General features: G+C 41.9%; 1 protein-coding gene across 1 annotated transcript in view; it reads left to right on the top strand.

Moving 5' to 3' along the window:
* Positions 1–14,399, top strand: part of LOC124278117 (structural maintenance of chromosomes protein 5-like) — a 387,080-nt gene extending 372,681 nt beyond the window's left edge. Inside the window, exons 24-25 of the mRNA XM_046713865.1 lie at positions 10,123–10,218; positions 13,664–14,399. The gene's annotated coding sequence lies outside the window, so the exon portion shown is untranslated. The remainder of the gene's footprint in view (positions 1–10,122; positions 10,219–13,663) is intronic.
* Positions 14,400–17,682: the final 3,283 nt, after the last annotated feature.

Below are 17,682 nucleotides of genomic sequence, written 5' to 3'. Positions count from 1 at the left end.
GGTCTTCCCACAACCAGTCTGCCCGCACACTATGGCGCAGTGTGGGTCGCGGGGCAAATCAATAAATGGCTTGCACGAATCTCCCATTGTCTATATTAAGTTGCGCGTCCATAATCACGTACAGATATAATTTCAACTTGCCAGCGGGTTGAGCCTTCTTGGTAATCTGGATTGTAATCCCCTCGCTGCCGTTGTCGATCCGGCGGCGACCGTGGATCGCATGTCCAACCACAGCGCGTACTTGGTGGTCAGGTACTCACCGATCTGCACGGAGGATAGGTCCAGGTCTTTGGTTATGTATGGGTGTTGTTTGATGGCCGGTAGCTTTTTTATCTCATCCCACTGCTGGTATGCCCTCATACCATGACTGAACAGCTGGTTGGGCACGCCCTCGATGGTCACTTCCACCTTTTCAATCTCGGGGTTGAAAAACTTCTCGCTGTCCCTTCGGAACGGCTCGTAATCCTCCACGGGGACGACCAGGATGCCTTTCATCGATCGCGCCGGCACGTTCAGGTTGATATTCCACACAGTGTCGCTCTTATCCCGCACGACTGATCTATGCCTCAGTATCTGGTCGTACAGGATGGCCACCTTCCCAGAGTACTGGTTTCGAACCTGCCTTGCCAGCTCCGGGCTAGTGACCATGTCGAACTCCAGAGAGATGTTGTCGACGGTGTAACTGGCCTCATCACCTTTCAGCGTACGCACTACTTTGCTGTAGTCGTTAAACATGAGCTCGTATTCAAGCCTATCACCCAGCGCGGCCTGGTAATACGGTGCGTGTTCAGTGAGCAACTCGAAGTCGAGCGGCACGCAGAACCTGTTCCCGTACGCTTGGGTGATGGCCTTTTCACCGTCCGTGATCTTGTCTAACTGGTCTTGCGTGAAGTCGTATCCCACGCGCAACCGGGTCGATTTGCTGATACCTTGGTACACGTCATTGACGCGTTCTCCCTCGCTTTTCCAGAGGTCCCCGTAGCAGTGAAACACGTCGCTGTCGTCGATGCTCAGCACCTCGTTACCGCTGATCTTGATGGTGGTTTTCTTGATGATGGCTCGACCTACGTTCCGCACTAGCTTGCGTTTGTCGTTGTCGGAGGTCAGCGTGAGGTTGAACGTCAGTCGAACCGTGCCTGGTACGATGAGGTCATTCTCACCCAGGTTTGGGAATCTAACCAGCAGCGTTTGGTTCTGGTCTATCTTGCTAGGATTGTTGGTGATGGTCACCGACTGGCGCACGGCTCTGACGCCTAGAGGCTCTCTTGATCTTCGAAACGGATCTAACTTCCTGCCATACATTGTTATATAAATGAAATATATAAGTTTTAATATTGAATAATGGCTGAAGGCGTATGGATGATATGTGGGATGATAGTGCCCAGGCATTCGACGAGGAGGAAACCTCGTTCACGCAAGGCAACGAACTCGTGAAGCAGGCCGTCAACGGGTTTTTCGATGGCTTAAAAGGGGATAAAAATTACGTCGAGCCGTGGGGGCGAGACTATTCCAAGTTTTTTGTAGATGGCAAGGGCACGCTGCGACTGAGGGATCGCCCGGAGATCGATCTCATGAATAAGCGCACGAGAGAACCGCTTGCCCTATCAACACTCGGCAGTCGCCATGGGGGGGACTTTATCCGCGATGAACTAGGCTTCATAGATTACGGTGGCGCACGGCCTAAGCTTCCCCCGGAGGCCGTTCAAGATCTGCAAGGCGTCAGGGGCCACATCGGATCAAGACATGACTGATAACATTGAAAAGCTGTTGGCCACCTACCATAACAAACCCTTACCCGGGTTCAATTTACCGCTCGAACTGCGGGGGCTGGACAAGGCCATGCAAACCATTCGCGGACATCTCGTGAACAACACGACCAAACTGGACGCGATAGACGACCACATCGCCCATGAAAAGGTCAAACTCGGTGAAACGGAGGACGAGTCTCTGAAAGCCAACATCGAGGAACGAATACGTAATTTGGAAGAGGAAAGGAAGACCCGGCTGGAAACGGCATCCTCCTTCCAAGACCAGCTTCGATCCCAGATCAGCCGTGCGCGGGAAACCGTTGATCGAGTCCTCTACCAGGACACCACGTTAGCTGACAGGATCCGAATCCTGTTCCGGGAGCAAGGCATCACCATTGCCAGCATTCTGACTGCATTGGGCTTCATCATATCAACCCTGGTGGTGTCACTGAGTAGGGGTACCCCCACACCTGCCGGCGGCAGTGGCACACCAACACCCACAGGTGGCGTCAAAAACTCGGGGAGGCCCTGGCTAAACTGGCTGGTAAGGCCGCCGAAGCCCTGCCCGGCATCCTGGGTAGCATCGTCTCGTGGCTGCTGAGCACTCTGGCTAAAACTGCCACGTGGCTCAGTCAAAACCTGTGGGCAGCCATCGTCGCCGTGGCGGGTTTGGTGTACGTAGCAGCTAAGGCATTTTTAACCAAATAAGTCCCAAACCGACCGCGACCCCACCAACCACCAGGGCTGTTTTACGATCGATATGCTGCTGATTGGATTGTGTGGGCTGTTGGGGTGTTGGTTGAGCCCTGGACTCCGGGGGTGGCGCCACTATACCCGTTTCACCGGTCGTGGGTGGTGGGGCGTGGGAGACGTTGACATTGGGGTTGACGCCCAACTTTTGGTCTGCCGTGGCTATGACTATTTCGTTGTTGTAGCCCACCACTTTTTTTACTCTCAGTTGCATATCGCCCGGAGCCATGTACAGTCCCACGTCGAATACGTAGTCAACTTTCGACCAGGCGTATTCCAACACGTCTTGGTAGCGTTTGATGGCACTCGGGGGATCAACTGGAGCATTGATAGCATCCTCAACGTTAACAACGAATTGTTTCTGAGCGTCGTAAGCAGTCCCCTTACCGAGGATGTTGGAACGCGTTTGCGTCTGCGCACCCAACAGCGCCCACACGTACGTTTGAATCGTGTCCAACATGAACTTTTTCCAGTCATCCGCTGCCCCCTGCTCGAACCTCCAGACTCTGTAATCCTTGCTGTTGTCGAAAGCCATGTAACTGTCATCCCACTCGTTTGTTGTGAGGTGATGATACGACTTGTAACCCCATTCTTTCATCTTCTCGCTGGCATCCACGAGGGGCATGTTGTGAACGATGGGGATACCCAACCCGTGGTTCGGTCCCGGGCAAACGCCAATCCGTCTTCGGGTTTAGTTCGAATTCGTTGCAAATACATTCGTAGGCCCGTCTATCGTACTGGTTGTTTACTGCGTCTCACGCCTTGTCCTGTGGGAGCGGGGTGCTGATCTCATTGAGGATACGTCTGATCTGGTAGTACACGTGGAACGTGAACACAGACTGACTCAGCGGTCCACGCCGAGTGTCGGTCAATGTCACACCACACCCTGTTGTAGCGCACCATGGCGAAGTTGAGTTGATTCTGCCAGAACTGCATCGGGTTGTTGAACCAAGCATGAACTACCTTGGCGTTAGTCACCGAAAACCTATACCAGTCGAACACATCTATGAACTGGGCGTTGAAATACAGCCCATCAGCGACCACGATCTTGTGTGGGAAATCTATATCCAGTTAAGGGTAAAACACTCCAGGAGAGTACATTTTAAAACTATTATATAATGAGCATATATACTCTAACATGTACATAACACTTCCAGGAATAACGAGCGGCGAGGCCGTTCAGCTGATGCACGCGATCGATAACACGTCGGGTCAACTCGAAGCCGCACTCTGCGATATCACCTACCTACCGCGATGGACTAACATCAACGTCAACAACAATAAGCTGTTCGTCAGTGGCACCCGCAGCCAGATAACTGACGGCTACTACAGCGTGTGCTCTCTAAGCGATGAGGTCTTCAAACCCCTGGGAGCCGAACTCAAGATGAACAACTCAAACGGCACAGTGGTGTTAATCAACAACGGAAGAAACTCCTTGAGGCTCGGTCGGCCATTGGCTAAGACACTAGGTATGCCACCTGACGAGATAAAACCAACAACTACCGTCACAGGCACGAAGTTACCTGACCTAGTACCGTACCGAGAGCTGTGCATTCATCTCGGCCAGGTGAGCACAACGGACAACATTCAAGGGGGTCACCCTTCCACGATACTGAGAGCAGTACAGGCGAAAACGGAGAAATACAACGACGGTAGAACCGAGTTGTTTTCACCGCGGCAGTATAAGAGGTTAACCGGGGGCAACATCCCTGAGCTGATAATATCGGTGTTAGATATAAATCATAATCTCGTGAATATAGGATGCCTCAGCATAACGCTTCACATAAAATGACCAGCGCACAAGGCCCCAGGATGAGGTTGAAAGAATGCATCAATGCGGGGATCTCCGACCTCGGGGACACACGCGGTTTCGTCGACCCCGAAATAGATGGTAAATTGTACGTCTTGCAACTGAAAAACAACATTTACAAACGCGTTGAAGTCCCCTCCGGTGGAGCCCTAGGTGATATAGTAGATACCTCAAGAGCGGCCGTCAACACTCGGTACGCCCTAGTCAACACCGGTGATGATAAATGGATAATATACCCATCGTTCGGGGGCAAACTGTTCGATGTTGAGAGCACTACCGTCGCCCGAAACAAGCCATATACGCTCGTCTTCACCGAAGATGACAAGTGGGTGTTGTTACCGCTAAAGGCGACTGGTTTCTCAATATTAATCTCGGCTCCCCCTACGTTTTCACGGATAACAAAGACAACTACCTAAACAAAATCGTGAACAACGGAACCCTGCTCGTGGCTTACGTCCCGGTTCAGAGGCGTAGCGTAGTCATCAGCCCAGTTGCCAGTATGGCAGCCCACATGCTATCGAGTAAACCGGGAGTGCCAGACGTGACATTACAGTTGGTGTCTGAATTTGCTGGCGTGGTCAACGTCCTGGCGAGCCTACCGGAGAACGTCACTCTGATCATCAAAGTCTACCTAGGGGAACCATCGCGGGATGAGGTCGAAATCGTGAAGGGGATCAAACTCGGGTGGGTGAAACGACACCAGTATCACGTTTGCACCGTTTACGTGCGGGTGGGTGTCGACTCCAAAACCAGTCTGCAGGGAGTCACCGTGATCGTGGAAGACACGATATCACTAACCAAGATCTTCCTACCCGACAACATACACTTCATTGGGGTGAAGTGCACCCCTGAACTATTATCAGAAAAACAGTTGGAAATTATCTCGTAATAGCATTATAGCAATGACCAGTCATCACCCCAACGCCACACTTAAAGATCTAGGAGACATGGAGGGATTCGATCAGCCTGGTGAGGAAGGTGGCTCATACGTCCTACACTTCAAAGACAACGTGTATAGGCGGGCGGCAATGGCCGATCATCTACCAAAAATCACACTCGGGGGCCTAGGAGGCACAAGGGGGTTCGATCTGTCTGGCGTGGACGGCACCTCGTACGTCCTGTCCTTAAGAAAAGGCGTGTACGTGCGGCAGCGTCTGCCAGACGACTTTATAGAGCCCAAATGGTTGATCAACATGACCCTCACCGCACCTTATATCTCGTTAAACAAAGATAGGGAGGTCTCCGAAATTAGGAACAACGGCATCTTGCTTGGGGTTTTCCATCCGAACTATAGGATAACTCAGCTAACATGGGATCACACGAGTAACATGTTAGTTGTTTCAGGTCGGGAGGACGAGTTAAGGTTTGACGTCCCCGATACCCAATTGGCGGTTATGACTGTGAAACCAGGCTCCACACTCACCATAGAAGTCTACCTCGGATCGGTTCTTAATAATATAGAACGGCAACTTTTACCCGGGGTGACAATACGCTGGGGCGTCACAGGCAGGCACCAACGTTGCCGTATCATCATACGACCGGACCCCTCAACGGGTTCTATAGTCCCCTCAGTAAGATGCCCCCATGATGTTCGTGTAGACGCAGAGTTACCTATTAGCCTCTCGCCTATTTCCCTGTACGATGATCTAAACCTTATAAGCCTCAAATACACTGTGCAAGAATTAAATGTCGTACGATTTAAAGATCTTTTTTAGAATATATTATATGCACACAGGATGGGGCTGTACCCAGTCGTGGAGGAAGTCGCGAAGACACTGGAAACCGTAGACGGGTTCCGCTTGAGACAGTTATGTGATGTAAAACGCCAACTAGAACAAGACCGTGACACTCGGAAAGCACTATATAAGAAGAACCATAGGGCTTTCAATGTCGTGGACGGGACTGATACTGCCCTTATGGCAACCAGCATGGGACTAGGGGCGGCAGGTGTTGGGTTGTTAGCTACCATCGTGGCTGCACCTATAGTGCTAGGCATTGAAATAACAGCTGGGGTGGCAGGGGTGTTAGGGTTGGTGCTTAAGTTTGCATCACGCAGACTGCATCGTAAGGCATTGAAACACGACGAGATCAGGGTTCTGGCTGAAGCAAAACTGAACACGGTAAGTGAGCGTATTTCAGCAGCATTCACTGACAGTAAGATCTCGGAGGAGGAGTTTCGCTCAATCCTCTCTGAACTCGACAAGTACTGTAAGATGAAACAAGAAATCCGGTCCAAGTCTCGTAAGTCTGCTATCAGCGAAGACGAGAAAAAAAAGTACATAGAACAGGGGGTACGAAAAGCCCAGCAAGCCTTTATTACGAACACCAAAGAGATCATAGGCGATTCACATTAAACTGTTTCATCGAGGTCAACACATCATAGCGTCACAATAGTGCCACGTGGGGTCGGGGAGTTAACTGGGGGTTCAAAAGTAGTAGATACAATGGTGGCGAGATATAAGGGCCTGACAAAAGCTTTATTTGTGAAATAAAGCTTTGCAGAGGCTTTTTGTTGGACTTGATCCCGGACTATCATTATATATACTACTCCTTATAATGCTACAACAAATGAATAAAAACAAAATCCAAATATTAAAATTAAAACAGACTAAAGTTACAGCAACAATGTCAGGCTATCCTACCTTGTTCGAGGAATGTATCCATCAATATCCACATAAGGGAACGACAAGCCATTCACCTTCAGCTGACAAAGAATCCTGCTCCATGTCATGTGTCTTGTATCAGTCAAATATGCGAAAAAGTGATATATCGTTTCAGGTTTTTCACATTGATGTAGAGTCTGATTGGTCACCCAAGATAGCACACCTGGCAACTAATTGCATGATGTCTGCCATTCTTTAACAAAGTAATTTAGTTAGCAATCAATCAATGTATTGGCAGTTAATCCTTGCAGGGAGGACGTTGTTTTTACACAGGCACTTTACGACAGGGCGATTCAGTATAGATTAGTAAATCTACATACATAAACACTACCTTTTGACAAATCCACTGTGCAAGGTAAAGGCAATTAATCCATCAGCGTGTTTTCAGTTAATCCTTTGATCGATGTTTGTTTTTGTAACTCAGCTGATAATCCCTCTTGCTGCACTTCCATGCACATATTACATAAGATGTAATACATTTGCGACATCAGACCTTAATTTATAATGTTCAGTAGTTACTCCAGACACGAGAAATGCCAAACGGGAACCTTTGTCAGGTAATCTGAGTGGTGTTACCACTAATTATACCTGTCAAAAAAATTCATTAACTGACCATCAAGTGAATGATGACAAATAACGTGTAGGTTTACCATCAAACACTAGTTACAGAAAGGGAGTAGTAATCGCTGTATTGCATGCAATTTTGATTGCCTAACAAAACTTATGGGCCGACACTGTTTTAATACCACTTCTAAGTAAAGACAAAATTGTACAAGACAAGTCAGACTTATTAAATGAAAACTTAAAATGTTAAAAATGTCTGTAATAATACAAAAAATACCTTCCTGGAACTGGACATACAGCTGGCAGGTGTTTTGCTCTTTCATTTATTGTCTCCAAATTTTCATTTATGTACCACAAAGCATCAACAATGCACCAAAGCTTTTTGGCCACTTCATTGTCTGACATCTGTTGTGGAAAGTCAGCCTCTGTCATCCGCATATAAGAACAAACGTCGTTGTACAACTTGTCTTTTGCTGAACCATTTTTACATTTGACTAACTTAGATGTGAATTTATTTCAAACAAAACAAAAAGTATTTGCTAATATTTAATAATACATCATGTCAACCTGCATACTCAATTCACACTTTCGTTTTTGACAAAAGCTCTGTTATTCTATCAGATAATTAAAACATTATTAACCGCTAGCGTATTTTGTGTATTGCAGGGGAAAACATACTCGAGACTGTTACTTATTTATGATTTAATTATTTTCAAAACAGTTTCGGAAATTCTGTAAATCTGCGTATCAGATTCAACATCATTTTCTCACAATACATATTAATCATAGCATGTGTTGATAAACAAGGCAGCGAAACTAAACATGAACATAAATGTACTGTCTGACAAGTGATTATATTGACGTATTCCGTCTCAAACATATTTCATAGACATCATTTTAACACTCGTACCTCTAACAAAACGTGTCGATATGGGGGCCGCCATCTTTATTTACGTATCGCTGATTGGTTGGAATTGTGTTTACCTTCGCTGCCATTGGCTGAATTGTTACTGTTACAAAATTGTACCAAGTACGACATTCATGACATTTCTCAAAATCTATGAACAGTTTGTCAAAATTTCTTAACTAATAACTTATTATCATTGTTGTTATAAGTACAAACCTGTAAATTTCACACTGTCACAGTCTTCTTTAGGCTTTGGGAACTTCAATTCATAGCGACTCTGCATCATGTCCGTAAACACATTACCAAAAAGTTCTGCCGGGGGCTCCTGCAAAATGTTGTTTGTGGCATCGTCTCGCACAACTTCAAAAGTCACATACTTTAATGTCGAGTCAAAGTTCTTAATAACACTTATTTCTTCATCTATATCGGGATGATAAACATTCACTGAACTTTGCTTTGCAGCAATATTGACACAAATTTGGTAGCAAGCCAATTTTTTCATGTAAGCCTGATAGGTTGCAAAGCTTTTTATTTAGATAGTGTTGAGGGCTTGCCAAACCCTTTTAGCAACAATCATGTGTAAGCCCGGGCATTTTTTATGTTGGTAGCTACACCTTTGGATGTCAAGATGAAAAAAAAAACTAGCTGAGATTGCATGATAAAATATTTTGAGTCGGGGCCATTTTCATGGGTCAGTCGCGTATGGGCAAACAAACAAGTTTTTAATTTTGGCCTAAAGTCCTTTTTCTATGTTTCTTATGTCCCTACCACTGAGACTTGTAGTTAGTCCGAACTTAGTTTGACAGATATTTCACACTTGCACATATCAACTACATAAATTGTAGAGATAAATGAGAAAATACAGTTTTTTTCTATTTCCGACAGTACTTTAGGTTACTGTTCTGGAACCGCTGCGGCGGCTCGGCCGAAGAGATGTGTTGAGTCTGCGGACTCTGATTGCTAAAGTGGGGTCTGCAGACCCGGTTGTAACCTGAGCTCTGGTTGAAAACTTAGGGGATAAGGATCCAGTGTTAAGTGGGTAATTGCCCAAAGCGAATGAATTAATATATTTAAGAAAAGAGAGCCCCCCCATTAAAATATTTAAGAAATGAGAGCCCCAAAGGAATGTCTGGTCCAGACTCAATTATTTGCAGACCACCATCAAAACAAACAAATAATGTATGTATAATGTAATGTTCTACATATCACATGCTTATTCAGATGCTGTGTAAGACCCACCAAGTATTCCATGTCTGTTGGCAGCACAAAGATAGAGTAGGGTCAAGAGAAAACTCGAACTCATAGATTTAGTACATGGGTGCATTCAAATGAATAGTTTTCAGTCTCTTACTGATATTTAAAGAAATTTATGTAATTTCTTACATTTTTAAAATAAATCAATAAACAATCCTAAGTAATACTTTGTAGGGAATCTGATAGTGTTCATGATTACCCTGTATGCACTGCTGTATGAGTACCAATCTTTATGCACCAATGTTGCTGTCAGTTTGGACTCTTGCTGTGTACCGGGTACAGATATGTTTGCAAGAGCAAAATATAGGTAAGCTCCTGTATGTGAATATAATGCAAATATCTTTCTTGTTACGGTATTATATATCGCTCTATGCTGATTTTTTTGTTCTTGTAATATACATACATTTCTCGCTTCCTGTTTTCCAGGGTATGGATCCTATCAACGAGAGGAAAGTGTTTGAGCTGGTTGTCCAGACAGTTTGTAAAAAGTCCACCTCCCAGTATTTTCTGCTGACACCCAAGGTAATATGGCTGTTTACAAAGGATACTTTCTCTAAATGATCAAGAAAATGGTACATCTGTCAACTACTGACTTCTCTTCCCACCCCCCACCCCCTTCGATGGAAACAATTTGGACTTATTCTCAAAAGGGTGGGGTGGACTTCGTTTCCAGAGCAACAAAACTTGGCAGATATATGACACTTATCCCAAATTGATGCCCTTTGCTATTTGCACATTTCCTGGCATTTATAACTTACAGTCACTAATTGTCATGGTAATCCCACTCATCTCATTCATGTTATCTTAGCTTCTCATCATGCTATTGCATCTCATCATGTAACTTTCTTTGATGCTTTGTTTTTCCACCATTGTTATTGTTATCGCATTATCTTATCTTGTGTATAAACTGGTGTACCCCTTCATTCCCCCATATGGTTGAAAACAGTATAAGAATCTATACCGAAACGTCGCCATTGTTAAAATAAAGAAGTTGATCACCCATAAAGTCTTGTCATCCCACATGAATACTAGATAGAAAAATGAACATTATTATCTAAAAATATCCTAATAATTTCAACCATGCAGAGGTTAATGACAAGGCAAAGATAAATAATGTAAATTTTTCTGAATTTACCTGAATTACTTGATTGACAGTGGAATGTTTTTCATATAAGGAACCTGAATAAATCGTTAAATTAACGCAAACCGATCTCAATATTCTTATTTCCGATATCTCATAATTATCTGACTTTAAATTTGTACATTTGTATCGGCAATTATCAGTGCAACGACAAAATAAAAAACATTTCTGAAAAATAAATAATCGAAAACGTTGGTCGTAAACAAATCGTATGTTCAATGTCTTCACATATTTTATTCAAATGGCACTATTGCGTTTATTCCAATGTGTCATGTCATGAAAATTGCAGAATAAAATATATAATTTATGAATATTCTATATAATTGGCAAATCACGGAACCTGTTTGACCTTGTATGCTCCCGTGACCCGGAAACAGCAGTTGATGCAAGTTTCTCAGTATCTTTTATTTGAACATTTGTTGATATTAGGACCACCACTTTATTCTACACTGATTATGCAGATAAGAAACATATAATTGTGAGGCATGTTGATGCTAGTTTGTTAGTTTTTTTACTTTGCCAGACACAACAACATTTACAAACATCGACCTCGACAACAGGTGCGCGACAAAATTTGTGTTTCAAAATAACATTCATGCTTTTCTGATTGTGACAAAATATGATGCATGATGCATAGGTATTATATTATATACTAAAATATAGTATCAATTATAGTTTCATGTGAAATTAGGGATGATTTAATAAATTGTGTGTTCATATTACGTGTATGCCAGATTTATAGTCTCACTTCAGAACAATTTGAATTACATATATAAATTTATGCAAAAAATTAAAATCCTTGGTGAATACTGATGATAGATTTGTAATGCTTAATGTTTCACAGCTGGTTACAACTTTAAACATTTTCATATGTTAATTATTGTTAATAATATGATTAGTTTTGGGGGTTTTCCAAAATGGTCATGGGTAAAGACACTAAGGATATATCAATGCATTAGCAAAGTGTAAATAACAAAGTTTCAATTACTGTCTTTCAGTGATGTGGAAAACTAACAATTTTACATAATTATTTAATACAACTATACCATAAAATATATGGATAGATGTTTCATATTATTTTGTGTATTTTGTTTCTATACAATATCTTGCTAAAATATACCTCAAATACATATGGGTGATGAACTGTTTTCGTTTTCTACAGTAACTCTTTGTTTTGTGAATTATTTTCAATCACAAATAACTAGTGTCATTTATGCTGTTGCGATAACAGTATATTTATCAGAAAATGTTATCATGTAATAAAGTATATGGCCTCTGGTGAAAGTCAACAGGCCTCATATACTGTTAAAATTAAAGTAAATAGAAATTATCTTACCTTAGTATCATTTCCTGGGTTTTGGAGCAATGACATAATATGAAATTATTCTACTGAACTCTCAAGGATTGTTGCAGTGTGCTGAAGTGTCTGATGGTGATATGCTCCAATTACTACAGTATGTAAAATTGTCTCTGCTATCATAAAACACAAAAATGTCAAGAACAGTCTTCTTTGAATTTAAAAAGTGCCAAAACCTGAGCACTCTTTCATTTAGGGTCTGTATATATTTGATATTTGAATTAGCTTCAAACTGGACAACAAAAATCATTTATTGCAGGGCTCGATTTTGGGAAAAGAAATCTATATGCCCCTGGTGCATATCCGTTAAGGATAAAAAAGCATGTATAGATGGAAAATGATCAGCTATGAATTTCCTACAATTTGATATGACTTATGAGAATTGGAGAATTTTAAAAGAAGTTCTGATGAAAATAGTAGAAAAATGATTATTTTTCACTTTTCCCCCCAAATTATGAAAAATATATAAAAAATCTGCGAGGCCTCTCGATCTTTATTAAATAAGAAGGGTATAGCCACAATCATGCCAAATTTCATGCTTGTAACACAAAGTGCACAATTTGATCACTTATCCGCTGGGCTAATAGCGAGAGCCAGGAAAACGTGTCTACCCGGAAGCCATGCGCAACTGAAAGTCCTATGACACTTATTGACCTCAGGGATTGGACTGTTGGAACAAGAGATCAATACCTGACATCACCCTGGAAGGAAGTGAATATCTTCCTGTCCAGTCTAGTTGTGCAGGATCACATCAACTAAATTGTTTTTGGAAGACAGAGGTCGGTCAGGGAATTTGTTTCAAATAGAACAGTTTTGCTTCAAACTTTCACAACATAGGATGAAAGTTGGACATTTCTTTCTGTACCTGATTGCTGGTTGGCATGCTTTGCAAACTTTGCAAAATGGAGAAGCTATGTTCTTTTACTATTTCCATGAATTAGGTTACCATCTTATCACTGAAAATTCCCTTTGTTTGGTCTTGTTTGATAGTTTAGGCATATTTATTGGGACGAGTGGACTTCGTCTCTCCGGAGCACAACTCGAAAACCGTTTAATATCTTTCAACAAAACTTGAAAGATATATCAAACAGATCCCAAAGTGGTGTCTTTTGCTCTTTGCGGATTTGGGGCATTTTTATTTTTTTTTTTTTATTTCCATGGAAACCATTTAGTCTTAATCACAAAAGGGAGGGGTTGATTTAGTTTCTGGAACACTGCTCCAAAAATTCAAAGACTTTCCATCCAAGTCTGTTACTTGTGGTAACCATACACTGAAGTGGTGCCTTTCGCTATTTGGGCATTTTAAGAAAATGAATTTGTTTCCTGTTTCCATGGTAACAAGTTTGACTTTGACTCTGTTCATAGTAGTGTGTTTGTCTGGACCATATCTCTGATCATAACTTGAAATTGACAAGTGTTTGTCACTATGTTGATACCTCACATCATAGTTTTCCTTGAAACTGTTCCAGCTGCTGCCAGACCTGGAGTATGCAGACAATATGACAGTCCTCGGAATTTACAGTGGCCCTCACATGATGAACCATACAGAATGGAATGTCCGCAAGTTCCTTCGAAGACGAGAAAAACTCTCAGAAAGAGTTGTTTGAGGAGAATCACTGAATTCATTGAACATGAAGGAAATAGTTTATGTCCTACTGTCTATGATGCTGTGGATTCAAGGCTTGTATTAGAAAGACTTGGTTCTGAGGTACCATGAATTACGTGAAGGAAAATGTACCTTTGATTGAAGTAATTATCAAAAATTACAAATCTTCATAATATTATGTTTGGCTTGACTGGTTCTTTTCCACTTTTGACATTTCTGAAACCACAAGTAATGTGAAGAAATTTCATCAAAGCTCTAAATCAAGTTGAAAGTTTTCATTTTTGCGATTACTATTACTGTTAGTTATTTCTCCACATAAAATTATTTACATAAATTCAGCTAAATCCTGTGAAGTTATTATTATTTTTTAATTATAGGATATTTATATTGCACACATATCCAGGCAACTAGCACAACTCCCCGGAGAGCATACAACTCTTGCAGCTACTAGGCGCACCTAATTATTGCAGGTTTCTCATCCTTGCGAGGTACCCATTCACAGCTGGGTGGACTGGGACACATAGTCACAGTACTTTGTCCAAGTTTACTGCACCTTGCTGTACCCGCAACTAGGTGTTTGAACATATTTATGTGGCCACCATCTGGTCATATACCAACGGAATCGTGGGTTCTTTTAAGTGCACAGGGTTGTGTACTGTACACTAGGGGTTGTGACAACCTGACACCTTAAGCTCACTGGATCACTAGCGTGTCGCCTTAGCCAGCTCGCCCACCATGCCCCATTTACTGATAGATTGCATTTACTCCCTATGAGCTCATCTTAAAATGAACATATTCATTAGTAAAATGTTGCTATCACTTCATTCAAAGTGCCTTTAAGCAATGATATTGATTATGATATTTTTGGTAATGCAGGATTTCACTTCCAGGATCTTGTATTTGAGTCACTAAATATTTCACCTTTCTTTTTCTCTTTAACAAATTGAAATAAGAACAAGTTATGTGGAGGTGCCTGAGAACCAAGACTTTTTTTGCTTTTAGCCATAATGAAATATGACACGATACATTTGTTAGCATATAGCAATTCATTACCCTTTAAAATAAAAAATGCCATGATTATTGTTGCATTTTGGAGTTTTTGTATAAATATGAAACCTGTGAGTTTATGAAGGTAAAATTTTGTGTATATGATTCCAGCAAAGTTAGTTTGGAGTGTATGTGCAATTTGATATTATTTTGCTTATCAAAGCTTTCAGAAATTTTCGTAAATTAAGAGACGGTATGTTAACTGTTCTAAAACAACTGATTGTGAATGCTTACTCACCTCTGCTCACCTTACTCTTCACCACAGTAGCAAGCTTGACTGGATTTTTCTCTTGTGTGAAAACAAAACCTTTCAAAAGTATTCTGATAAGATGAGAACAAATGGACCAAATTGACATCAATGAAAAAACAAATGTGCGAAGCGACAAGGGTGCTAGTCTGGCTGCAAGAGAGTGATTAGCTTTATGTGACCGAAACATCCATATTACAATAAAGCCAACACTGGCTTCTTATCTTATCAAGATGGCATAAGTATTTTGTAACTCATCCTTCAGAAAACAGCTTTCTCTTCCATTTGCCTTGAATACAATCGTGACTGAAACCAGTGCATCTCTTGCATTGTAGGAGTTCCTGTATGGAGGTCTATTGTTTTGGAAGTTGAATCTTATGTGAACTAAACTTGGGACATAACACTCAGGAATTATTTCATGCTTGATGTACAAGTAGAAATGTTTACTGACTGACCATTTAATGAGATTGGTTTGTCTACACATCCAGGTGAGTTGCACTGATACGGTTCAGTTTCATGGCTAAAAATGTACGGTCCTCATCTATTGTTTTTGTATCAGTATTCAACACAGATGTAGGGATGTTCAAATATCTCTCACCTTTGAATTCACTTGGTTTCCCTGATATTCTTACCTTCATCAGCTTATCATTATGTTGCAAATATTCCGAAAAATTTCAAATGCACAATGGACCATTGTGCCTCTATTTTGTTACATAATACACTGTAACCTGTATTTCTGATTTTGACAGAGAAATTTAGACATTACATTTTTGTTTCCTTGATTTGTAAAAAAAAAAAAAACAATAACTCATAGCATACATGTACTTTAGCAGTTTTATGTGTTTTAATTTTCCGCTGATTTCTTTAAATATTTCACTGTGTTCATCCAAGAATAAAAATAAACTTATTCTCACTTTCATGTAGTACTTTTTACTCAGTTCTACCCAAAAGGGTATTGTTATGATGATTTTTAGAAAGTGTCAAATGCAACATCTATTTGTGATAACATTTTCTCATTAAAGCACAGATTCAACTATCTATCTACTCTTATCTAGGATTTGAATCCACACATTGAAAGTGAGGCACCTCATCACCAGTACACACAGTCACTGCAGCATACCACAAATTTGAAGATCACATACTTTGTGTACACTTCTGACAAGTGTAAATTGGCACAACTCTCCTGGCTGAAATCTATGAATACACAATACCATTTAGAAAGTGGTCAGATGTAACATATTATATTTGGCATTAGACATTCCGAGTAAAGTACAGATTCTGGAACTTTTGTAAGGTTGAGTCGCATGCAGGATTCAAACCCACACCCTCAGAGTCAGGCACCTAATACAGCACACAAAGTCAGTGATCAGACCAGACTTGTCACAAGTATACACATGGAAATTAATTAAGCGACACCCGATTTTGCCAACGTTGGATAAGTGGGATGGAAAACTGCCTTCATATCAAGTCAGGAATGGGTCCAGCACTACTCTATCATGAAAGTTGAACTTATTGAGTAATGAATAACACACAATGGTAAAAGGTGATAACATGTTTTAATCTTTTTTTAGACATGTGATTCTGAAGTAGGAATTTCAGCACAACTTTGGTGCTGTGGAGATCGACAAAGACACAGATAAGTTCATGTCTGGCAGAAAGTGTTCTGCGAGGTATCAAGAAGACAAATCACCAACAAAATGTCAGTAGAGAGTGTACCCGCCATGAACCCGGATGACGGCGTCGACCCTTCTCCTCATGCCTCCAGTGAGTCGTCGAATTCATTCCAAAGGCAGCTGCTGCCACTCATGATGCAATTGAGCCTTTAAACCAGCAAGATTTTGTGGACAGGTTCCAGTTTTTGGATTCGACGTCCAATAATGTCCTAGACATGTTCTAAAAAATTCATAGCAGGCCAGGGGTGTTGGGTGATGGCGTTGTTCTGAAGATACTCCTTCCCAGCACGGGGACGGTGAGGCCGAGCGTTGTCATCCATGAATAAAGGACGAGTAGCCAAGGCAAGACAAGATCCAGCTTACAGTAATAGGAACGGCATCCCCAGACCATAAGTGCCTCTTCACACACACACAAACACACGCACACTCCCAACGGAACTGAAGACTGCATGTTTCTTGGCACATATGCAGTGTTTTTGGTCCTCCAAACACGTTGACGGCCATCTGTGACATATAAAAGGAAGGGGCTCTCGTCCGACCAATGGACCTTCCTCCACGACGTCAAATTCCACTGACGTCGGGCCAAAAACGAATCCAAACGGGCTCTTTTATGGAGATTAGTTAGTGCTGGACGCTTAATTATAGTCCGTTTGAGTCAGAAACGGACCCATGAATTGCAAATTTTATCATTGTACAAAATTGCCACATAAATAGAAATAGTACACATGTTCATCATTTACTAGTACCCAACAGCTTTCTTATATTTGAAAATTTTCCGGACTCCACCAAAATAATTGTTTAAGAAACTAACTATCATCATTGAAAACGCAAAAGTTGTTATCTGTCGCGGCGGGTGAAACCGCAGAAACGGAACAGCCACTATCTCGTCGTGCACGGGAGACACATGCCTGATGA

Source organism: Haliotis rubra, unplaced genomic scaffold (genome assembly GCF_003918875.1).
Source record: "Haliotis rubra isolate DU_JTF1 unplaced genomic scaffold, ASM391887v1 Scf231, whole genome shotgun sequence".
Classification (NCBI taxonomy): Eukaryota; Metazoa; Mollusca; class Gastropoda; order Lepetellida; family Haliotidae; genus Haliotis; species Haliotis rubra.
The sequence above is the reverse complement of the archived record's forward strand: the minus strand, read 5'-3'. Positions and strand labels throughout refer to the sequence as shown.